This window comes from Gorilla gorilla, chromosome 12, assembly GCF_029281585.2.
Source record: "Gorilla gorilla gorilla isolate KB3781 chromosome 12, NHGRI_mGorGor1-v2.1_pri, whole genome shotgun sequence".
Classification (NCBI taxonomy): domain Eukaryota; kingdom Metazoa; phylum Chordata; class Mammalia; order Primates; family Hominidae; genus Gorilla; species Gorilla gorilla.
In genome coordinates this window covers 135,276,431-135,287,727 of record NC_073236.2, presented here as the reverse complement: position 1 = coordinate 135,287,727, position 11,297 = coordinate 135,276,431, and the positions used below count along the sequence as shown (strand labels likewise).

Sequence of the window (11,297 nt, the reverse complement as noted above, 5' to 3'; positions counted from 1 at the left end):
CACATTAATATTTAGAATACACAACTTTTTGAAAGAAGAAGGAGAAGGAGGACGATGAAGAAGGAGGAGAAAAACCAAGAGGAAGAGGGAAAAGAGGAGGAGGAGAAGGTGCATGAGCACGTATGGTTTATGTATATGAATGTGTGTCTACATATGTGGGTTTGTGTGTGTATATACTAAGGCTCAGTTCAGATAAAACACTAGCAATTATGATAATCAAGACACAAATACGGCTTTACCCAAAAACATCCCTGTAGCATTCTGGTTTCCCAAGTAAGATTTCACCAGTTCCTGCACACATTTATTTATTCATATACTCATTCAACAAACTATCCCAGACGTAAAAGACAGCTGATCTTGTTCGTGGAGAAGCTCACATTGCTGAGGAAAACAGGGCAGCAATTCCCTAGGGATGGTGTATTAATTCAAGAATCCCTTAATAAAAAATAAATACCAACAACAACAGAAATACTGGACATTTATTGGTGTCTTACAATGTCTTAGACACTGAGATACATACTTTGTATACTTTAATTCAAACAAATATTATATTCACTCATTTTAGAAACTTTGAACTTGAGACACAGAGGGCTTAAGTGATATTAACACTTGTCTGCCTGGCTCTCTGGCCAAAAACTGTCTATTGCTTATAACAACCACATGCCAGGTATTTTCATTTAATGCACAGGCATATACAAAAGTAACCACGTATATAGCCAGTGATAAACTTAAAACACATATGTGATTAGTACGCACCTAAATTCACATGGGTAGAAAGCTAGAAGTCTGAGATACGATGCCAATTCATTTAAATCCAAGACCAGTTCTCCATTCATAAACCTATAACCTGTAGAATTTCTGAAACATAAAATACACATGTCAAAACTGCTGTAATTTTACTTAAGCTTTTTTTTTTTACTTTCCAAGAAGGATAATTTCTTTCTACCAGCAATCTAACTTCTGCTCACTGCCAAATGTATTTGATGATGTTTCAAAGATATTTTATTTTATTGAGTTACACACACACACACACACACACACACACACGCACACACACACCATACTCTGGACAGAATTAGTCCACATTTCCTATAGGTGTCAGACTGCAAAACTAGAATCAAAATAGAAAATGGCACTTTCTTCTGTTCTATTACAATCCTGATTATTATTTTTTTTTACATAAATAGAACCCCGGTTGGACTGCCTGTACATCAAAGGCAAAGCTGCATTAAGGAGTAGTCAGGTGCTGAGGCTGGCTGGCTTCTGACAGCTTTCAGCCGCTTTGATCAGACACCTATCAGCACAAGCAGGCACCTTTTTTTTTTGCCTTTTGTCTGAGTCAGGAAATGAGAGAGATGATAGCTGCCTTTTGGTCCTAATCCTAACCACTCTGCTTGACAGGAGATGAAAGGAAGACCAATTACCACTGGTAATGGCTGACTACAGTGTGCATTCATTATCCAAGTTATCATTACAAATTACATGGTATTCTTCGTTACCTGAGGAAAGGAATATTTAAAGCAAGCAAACCCTCTACCAGCAATATTTGATGAGCCCCAAGAGAAGAGCCCTCTATCAAAGTGTTTTCAACACAGCCTCACCCAGTAGACAAAATCAAATGAAGATCCCCAGGTCTCACTGGTACTTGTTTTCCCTGACGGTCTCCAGCTGAGAGCTGTGTGTGTGTGTGTGTGTGTGTGTGTGTGTGTGTGCGCACCTGTGTGTGTGTGAAGCTATGAAATGAGATAACTCCATGCTTGATGAAGCTGTAGCTTAGCTTAGAGATCTCTTGTCTGCAGATGTTTTATCCAGGGCAGTTTACGTTGTTGCTTTTGGGCCGCAGTAGGTGAGTCAGCATGGGAAGAACACATCCATTTAATAAATTGATTTCAAGGCATAGCTATGAAACCTACGCATTATTAGCCATACATTTGTTACACATACACATACATACGTGTGTTGATCCAGAGGTCTACACTTGTGCAATGGCTGAAGTAAGAACCGTAACAGTACTGATATTTGCAATTACTGTTCCCATAACGGCATGCATGTATACATCTGTGTGTGTGCACCTGCGTGTGATCACATGATGGTGGGGAGGGTGGACTTATATCGGGGACAGAAACTTAGGGACTATCTAACACAGATGTGTTTTCATTTAGTCTTCATACCAATGTGGAGACATAGGTGTTATTATAAAATGTTAAAATGAGACAAACAATAATCGAGGAAGTTGTTGTAAATTGTTCAGAGTCAACTGAAAAGAAAAAGTCATGACTTTTGGGTCCAGGTTTATCTGATATATCTTTGAATTATTTTATTGTGTCTGACTCTTCTCATTCTCATGAATTTGTTTAGATATTTATACCAGTTTATGATCCGTTTTTAACCAAATACTCTTCTCAATCTGTCAGTCCTCCCCTGTCTGCAAGGCCCAGATCATCTGTCACCAGTTTGTGAAAGTTGACTTTATTATTCTGTTGAAAATAAATCTCTCTAACTTTCAAATATCCATAGCACAGCTCTAATTATGATAAGCAGTAGAGTTAGTTCTGTATATATTTGGTATGTCCATGAAGGTCTGAGCTCCTTGAAGATGTGGCCAAATCTTATTCGTCTCTGTAAGTCCAACTTAGCACAGTGCTTGAAAAAGAGAACAGAGTGAATATTAAATAAATATTTAAGTCAAACTAAATCCAAGTATTAGAAGAATAGTCATTATATTCCTTGAAGGGTTTCATATGTGGCAATTGATTCTTCTAAAATTATTTAATCTACTTTAGCCTTAATTTTAGAAAATTTATTTTCCACAAAGAAACCCTAATCTAAAAGAAAATTTAACTGAATAACTTTCCATAAACTAAAAAGAAATAGTATTTGTTGTTTTAAAATAGTGGTTCTGGGCTGGGTGCAGTGGCTCACACCTGTAATCCCAGGACTTCGGGAGGCCGAGTCGGACAGATCACCTGAGGTCAGGAGTTTGAGACCAGCCTGACCAACATGGTGAAACTCTGTCTCTACTAAAAATACAAAATTAACCAGGCATGGTGGTGGGCTCCTGTAATCTCGGCTACTCAGGAGGCTGAGGCAGAAGAATAAATTGGACCTGGGTGGTGGAGGTTGCAGTGAGCTGAGATTGTGCCGTTGCACTCTAGCCTGGGTGACAGTGGGAGACTCCATCTCAAAAAATAAAATAAAATAAAATAGTGATTCTGCTTTTGTTAATAGCGAAATTGATTGTACAAGACAAAGATAATTTTAACCTTTGACAAAGAGTTAAAATCCTTAAGTGTACACATGTGCACGTGCACACACACAATACAACTATTTGAAGACATTGGATACATTTCAATAGCAGGCAAAGTTGGAGGAGTGTTAATACTGAAAGAATTGCACTGGGTGAGATTTGCTGGCGCAGGGAAGAGGGAATTTTGAATTTATGAAAATAAGAACATTCAAAACCTACCATCTCTCCTTGTAAATGGCAGTGGTTTAACCTGCAGTAGAGGCTGGAACTGGGAGGGCATTTTTGGGCTCCATCCTACGGACGCATGTCTCTCATGAACATAGATATAATTATTTCTAACAAAATATTTGCAAGTAACATCCAATAATGTATAAAATGAATAATACACTATGATGAAGTAGTGTCTATTCAAGGAATGCACAGTTAGTTTGCACATGAAAATCAAATGTAATTTATCACAACAATAGACTTTTAAAAAATCATTTTCTGCATAGATGCAGAAGAAGTTTTGAGAAATACAATATCCATTTCCTTAAAAAAAAAAGTCACGGCAAACAAAGGAGAGAAAGGAACATCCTGAACCTAATAAAGGCATTTACAAAAAGCCTACAAGTAACAGCTAACATCACACTTAATAGTAAAAGACTGAATGTTTTTTCTCTAAGATAAAGAACAAGTAACAATGTACTGGAGGCTTGATAAGCCGACAAAAATAATGAAAGGCATCTAGATTTTAAAAGAAGATGTGAAGTTGTCTTTATTCAAGATGACATGGTTATCTAGGTAGAAAATCCTGTAGGATCCATAGAAAATTATTAGAACACATAGATGGGGTAAGAAATGATCTTGTATGATATAAGATTGATATCCAATAATGTATTGTATGCATTTATGCATTATGTATTATGATGAACAGCAACTGACTAGAAACTGAAATAATAAACAACATTTACAATAGCAACAAAGATATTAGGTTTGGTAAGACTTATTATAGTTTTACCAAACATGTTTAAGACCCATACACTGAAAAATATCAAATATTGGTGACAGAGATTGAAGGGGTCCCACAGAAATGGAGAAGTGTCTTTTTTTTAGTTAATGTGTCAGTTGATTGCATATTGATCAATAGGTTCAATGTGATTACAATAAAAATCATTGCAGCTTTTTATTTATAGAAATTGACGAGCTGATTCTATAACAAATAATGAAAATGCATAGGCTATTAACTAACCAAAACAATTTTGTAAAAGCAGACAAATTTGGAGACAGAAAGAAACACTACTTAAGACAATTAAGTGTATGGTAATAAAGACAGTGTTATTAACAAAATGATAGATGACTAGATCAATGTGCAGAATATAGAGAGTCTAGAAGAAGATCAATATGTGCATATTGGTAAAAAACAACAGTTTTCCCCCCGAAGAGAAACAAATTTAGGATGTCCGCTTGCACTACTTCTGTTCAACATTGTACTGGAGGTTCTAGCCAGGGAAGCAAGGCAAGAAATGTAAAAAGAAAAAAAAAAAAAAAGACATCCAAGTGGAAATAGAGAAACAGTTCTGCCTTTATTGGCAGATGACATCATCATCTACATTAAAAATGCTATAAAATTTGACACAAAGCTACTAGAACTAATAAGTGTAGCACACTCACATAGCACAAGATGAACTAACACAAATCAATTATCTTTCTATAGACAGTCAAAAGCAATCTGAATTTTTTTTTTTGAGATGGAGTCTCGTTCTGTCGCCCAGGCTGGAGTGCAGTGGCACAATCTAGGCTCACGGCAAGCTCCGCCTCCCAGGGTTCATGCCATTCTCCTGCCTCAGCCTCCCGAGTAGCTGGGACTACAGGCGCCCGCCACTACGCCCGGCTAATTTTTTGTATTTTTAGTAGAGATGGGGTTTCACCGTGTTAGCCAGGATGGTCTTGATCTCCTGACCTCATGATCTGCCCGCCTCTGCCTCCCAAAGTGCTGGGATTATAGGTGTGAGTCACCACACCTGGCCAGCAATCTGAAACTTTAAAATGCCATATAGTATAGTATCAGAAGTAGACTATATTTAGGGATAAATCTTAGAAAAAAATCAAGATCTTATCCTGAAATCTATAAAATATTTTAAAAATAAAAACTGTAAAATCTTAGTGATGCTGTGTTTGGCTGAGATTTCTTAACTACAAGACAAAAAGAATAAATTATATTTTAAAATTCCTAAATTGACTTGATCAAAATTAAAAATAATTATTCTTCAAAACCTCTTTAAAACTGAAAATGCAAACTATAGGCTTTGAGGAAACTTGCAAAACAAAGAAATTGTGTCTCTTATATAAACAACAATCACAACTCAATAGTAACAAAGTCATAATAATCACAAAGTCATAAATTCAATAATCACAAAGTCATAAGCTTCTCAGAAACATGATCAAAAGATTGGAAAGACATATGGCCAAAGAATGAATGGATATGTCACCAAAGAATGTATATGCATGGCAAACAAATACTTGAAAAGATATTTAATATTATTACTCATTAAAGAAACACAAATTAAATTTCCCATGAAATACCACTACGCACATACTAGAATGGCTACAGTGTAAAATTGACTATGTAGGTAAAATGTCATAAAATTATTCACATCTTTGACTTACCGATTTCACTTCCAGGAAGTATTCCTATAGAAATAATGAAAAGTGATACTCATGGTGTAACATAAAGAACTAGAGAATAGTCCACAATGCGACAGCTATGACTCCTGCTGTTATATTTGTACTAATGAATACCAAACAGCTATTAAAATTATGATCTCAAAAGATCATGCTAAGCGAAAACATCAAAATGTAGAACTTCGTATGCCCTGTGATCTCAATTGATCAAGTCAATTAGAATAAAGCACATTTAGATAACAATAGTAAGATTAGAGGTGATTTTTCTTTTCTGTATGTTTCTATATTTTCAAATTTCTACAATGTCAATACATTACGCTAATATCAATTGTATTACTCCTTTTTCACACTGCTATAAAGAGTGGCCAGAGACTGGGTAGCTTATAAAGAAAAGAGGTTTAATTGACTCACAGTTCTGCATGGCTGGTGAGGCCTCAGGAAACTTACAGTCATAGCAGAAGGAGAAGCAGGCATGTCTTACACGGCAGCAGGTGAGAGAGAGAGCGAGCAAGAGCAGGGAAAACTGCCTTATAAAAGCATCAGATTTCATAAGGACTTATGCACTGTAAGAACAGCATGGAGTAATCTCCTCCATGATCCAATCACCTCCCATCAGGTCCCTCCCTTGACACACGGGGATTGCAATTTGGATTACAATTGTTGATGCAATACGGGTGGGAACACAGCCAAACCACATCATCAATATTTGTTTATTTTAAAATAATATGTATTTTGGCATATTATATGTGTTTTAAAACATATTTATGTATATGTGCATTTATTTAGTACCACATATATTTAATAAATACATTAAAAAAGACAGCATTATTTGTGGTAGTCTTATTTTTTACAGGAAATTTTTACAGAGCACTTACTTTGTGTCAGTCTCTTTTTAACCACTTTATACACATTTCCTTTCTCAACCTGTTCAGGTATTTTATGGATATGGTATTCAACACTATTTACACTGGAGAAAACCAAAACCACAGCATCAGTAATTTATGCAAAGTCCCTCAGCACTTACGAACCTGTATCGGATACCTCTGCAGTTTAGCAGTAGAGATTTCACTCTTCACCATGCTTGTATACTGTTCTCTGAAAAGGATTTAAAATAAGCCAAGATTTGTTTCTCTGTATTCTGTTCCTCATTTTTCTTGTCTTCTCTTTCTAAGCATTAGTCTACAGGTGAACTCTTAGTGTTTTAAACCTTAACCTGCCCACAGGCTTACCTTAGTCTTTTCTTTTGCAGCCTAAATAACTTCAGTTCTGTAAATTTTCTTCATGAAATGTAATTTCTAGTCCCTCTGACATTCAACTGATACACCTGGATGCAGCTGAGATTGATGCACTGCTGATGGTATTCTCGCTTAGCTAATCTGAAGTGTTCTAACTTTTCTGGTTGAGACAAAAAGACTTATAAACTTCAGTTCATTAAAATAATTAATAATGATCTTTGAACAATTCTGTATTTCATGGAATTTACCACATTTTACTTTTCCTTGACCATGAATTAGCCAAAGTAAAACTATGGTAGAAATATTGAGAGGAAGTAAATGAGGCATTTTCTGGTATAGTAAAATGTACATATGTAAATATAGCAATATAATTATTCATACAAACATATTTAAAAATGTTTTGTTGGTCACTCTATTTAGTTGAACACTGGGACTACTTCAGCAAATATTGCTAAACATACCAAACTTTCTCAAAATAGCTATGATTGTACATATTTTTAAAGGTGATTTTATCTAAACTTCACCAGCTCTTTTGCATTTTGCTGTTTGGGAGGTTAATTAGGGAGTGATTTATTGATGGCATTCAAAACTCTTTATAGCTAGGTCATGGCCTGTAACGTCTGACTGCCTCTCTACCAGGTTAACACGGCTTATTTGCCTTGGAGCTATAAAAAGTAAATACAGGCCCTCTCTCTGATTTTACTTCCTAGATTTGTGCTGACCTCATCTGGGTACTCCTTAAATTACTAATAAAATTTTGATAACAAAGAAAAAGAAACAAGGCTGGGAAACTCAAATACCATTGTAATTATCATCATAATTATAAATGTGAGCATTACATTAATTAATATAATGGTATATTTTCTTTTATTTGGGTCATACCTTAAACTATATTTTTTCACTTAATTTTGTTACTCCCTGAAATTGTCTGTTTCTTCGTGGATTCTAAGAAATAATATAGTGTTAAATAAGACAAGAAAAACACAACATAAGCACATATACTTTACTGTTGGTATTTAACAACATGTGTATGTGTGATCTAAGTATTGAAAGACATAGATAAATGAAATGACCACGTCAAGCTAGTGGGACTGTGTCATTACAGAATATTTAATATTGACAACAGTTCATATTTTTATAAATTAAAATTTTAGTATTATATGTAAACAGTGGCCTGTTTATTTGCTTAAAAATTACACGAGTAATTTCTTGAGTTTACAAATATATAGTTTTTAAATACTAATTAAAATTTCTATAAAAGTTTGAAGATCTGCATTTCATTAATTTTCACACATTCTTTTTGAATAGGTCAAAAGAGATATTGGCTATTCTCACTGATAAAACCATAACTTGTCCAGAAATATTGGAGTATTTTTGTTTACAGATTTTTTGGAAGGGCATAGGGTAAAAACACCTAGTCTTCACTTTTGGAGTGTATCATGTATGCTATAGAAGGGACCTGCCACATGTCAGTGACTGCACCTGTTCCTTAGTACTAATTACACTGAATTTCCACAACCACCCATAAGATAGGCATTATTAACCAGTCATACACACAAAGGACCTGGTGAGACAAATACTCTTGGGACTAGAAATTGAACCAAACATTTATGTCTAAGCTCAGAATGCACACATTAGCATAATTACAGGAGGACTGCAGCAGGGCTGACATTTAGAGCATCTCCTGTTGGTCCTTTTCCTGTGGGTGCACCTGACTGGCTATAGGTTTCCCTTCTTTTTGCCACCATATGTATTTAACTCTGACGCCCTCTGAAAGTCTCCCGCTGATTTCCCAGATATGACATGGCACTCGTTGTCAGCCAGTGGTTGGCTTTTATCCTGACAGTTTTGTCCATTTTATGCCACTAATAACCATTCTTCCAATTTTCACTTGTAATCTACCCCACTCAGCCTCTCTCCTTCATGTTGTTCCCACTTCAATGGCCATTCTGCATTTAGTTCAGTAATAATTCAGGTTCCCTTCTATAATTATTTCCACCATTTCTAAACCTTAATGATGGCTACATTAGATTGAAGATACAATGTCGATTGTTTTTAGAAACAACACAAGGTATATTTTTAAAAGACAAACAAGTTTGGTTTGCAAAATCACACTAATTATCTATTTCATCATCTTAATGCCAGCTAGCATTTGAGTTCCAGAATGAAAATGTGGGCTTTGATTTATAAATATTAATGCCATAATCAGATTGTGATACCTTTCAAGAATAATTCAGATTGACTATTACCATTTGGAAAGAATATGGAGTAGAATGTGTCAACTTTGTTTTAAGTTCTCTTGTTGTCAAATTGTCTCAGATGTGGGTGTGGATACCTTTGAAGAGCAGGCTTAAAAAGAAACTATCATCAGAGCAAACAGGCAACCTAAAGAATGGAAGAAAACTTTTGCAATCTACTCGTCTGACAAAGGTCTAATATTGAGAATTTACAAGGAACTTAAACAAATTTAGAAGAAAAAAAACAAACAACCCCATCAAAAAGTGGGCAAAGGATAGAACAGATACTTCTCAAAAGAAGACATTTATCCTGCCAACAAACATGAAGAAAAGCTCAATATCACTGATCATTAGAGAAATGAAAGCAAAACCACAATGAGGTAGCATCTAATGCTTGTCAGAATAGCTATTATTAAAAAGTCAAGAAACAACAGATGCTGGCGAGGCTGTGGAGAAATAGTAACACTTTTACACTGTTGGTGGGAATGTAAATTAGTTCAACCATTGGGGAAGACAGTGTGGTGATTCCTCAAGGATCTAGAACCAGAAACACCATTTGACCCAGCAATCCCATTACTGGGTATATACTCAAAGGAATATAAATTATTATATTATAAAGATACATGTACATGTATATTTATTCAGCACTATTCACAATAGCAAAGACATGGAACCAACCCAAATGCCCATCAATGATAGACTGAATACAGAAAATGTGGTACATATATAGCCATGGAATACTACGCAGTCATAAAAAGGAATTAGATCATGTCCTTTGCAGGAACATGGATGAAGCCATTATCTTCAGCAAACTAACACAGGAACAGAAAATGAAACTTCACATGTTCTCACTCATAAGTGGGGGTTGAACAATGAGAACACATGGACACAGGGAGGGGAACAACACACACCAGGGCCTATCGGGGGGTGGGGGGCAAGGGGAGGGAAAGCATCAGGACAAATAGCTAATGCATGTGAGGCTAAAAACCTAGGTGACTGGTTGATAGGTGCAGCAAACCACCATGACACACATATACCTATGTAACAAACCTGCATGTTCTGCACATGTTCCCCGGAACTTAAAGTAAAAGAAAAAATAATTAAAACAAACAACAGCAAAACAAACAAAAAAACACTTAGGCTTAGCCAGGCCAGTCCCTGGGCTAAGGGATATGATAATCACAGCAACTGGCCAACTGTGTAAGGGCCAAGGGCTAGCCCCTGTGTCAGGGGTTTTGCATATATTATTTTGAATCTTAGTAAAAATGGTAAAACTTATTATTATTACCATTTTCCAGATAAGGAACTTTTGACCTAATTAGAGGAAAGTATAATCAAAATTAAACATCAGGGCCCAAACCCCAAGCTCTTTCCAGGGTTCTGAAATATTAGCAGGCTTGGGCCTGGTAACCAGCAGACACACACGGAACCCACAGGTCCTCACACTTCAGATTGCCAGGTGACTGCAGCTTGGCTGGTCCAGAATGCAGGATGGCAACACTCCCCAGGCACTCACCGTGAAAGCCATCATTCACAGTCACTGCACTTAATCACATCATGTGCGGTGGCTCCTTCATCCTGAGGGCAGCCCTGTGGGGTAAGTGTTGGCATCCCTATTGTACAGGTGTCTCAGAGAGCTCAAGCAGCTGGGATGATGTCACTCAGGAAAGGCCAGAGTCAAACTCCTCTCTCCCTGGTTCCTTTGTGTGTTATTGACATCCACATACCCTGAGTTCTTGCTTAAATTCTGGGATCCTGACTCCCAGCTTTACCCTTTATTTCAAATTCTTGGAGAGGCCCTAATCCAAACACTTTGATCATCTGAGTAGAAAGTTGCTCCCCTACTGGAGGTACTGGCTATGCCACTGAGATGGCAAAGTAAATTTTTACAAAATGAGTTATATCATTCTTCAG

The 11,297-nt window shown here is 36.3% G+C and overlaps 1 long non-coding RNA gene across 1 annotated transcript; it reads right to left on the bottom strand.

Moving 5' to 3' along the window:
- Nucleotides 1-1,056: 1,056 nt before the first annotated feature.
- Nucleotides 1,057-7,292, bottom strand: LOC129531776 (uncharacterized). The gene is made up of 3 exons (XR_008677170.2): nt 7,141-7,292; nt 6,940-7,006; nt 1,057-2,643 (listed from the first exon to the last, which is right to left on the bottom strand). It is a non-coding gene; the product is annotated as an uncharacterized lncRNA (long non-coding RNA).
- Between the last annotated feature and the right edge of the window lie 4,005 nt (nt 7,293-11,297).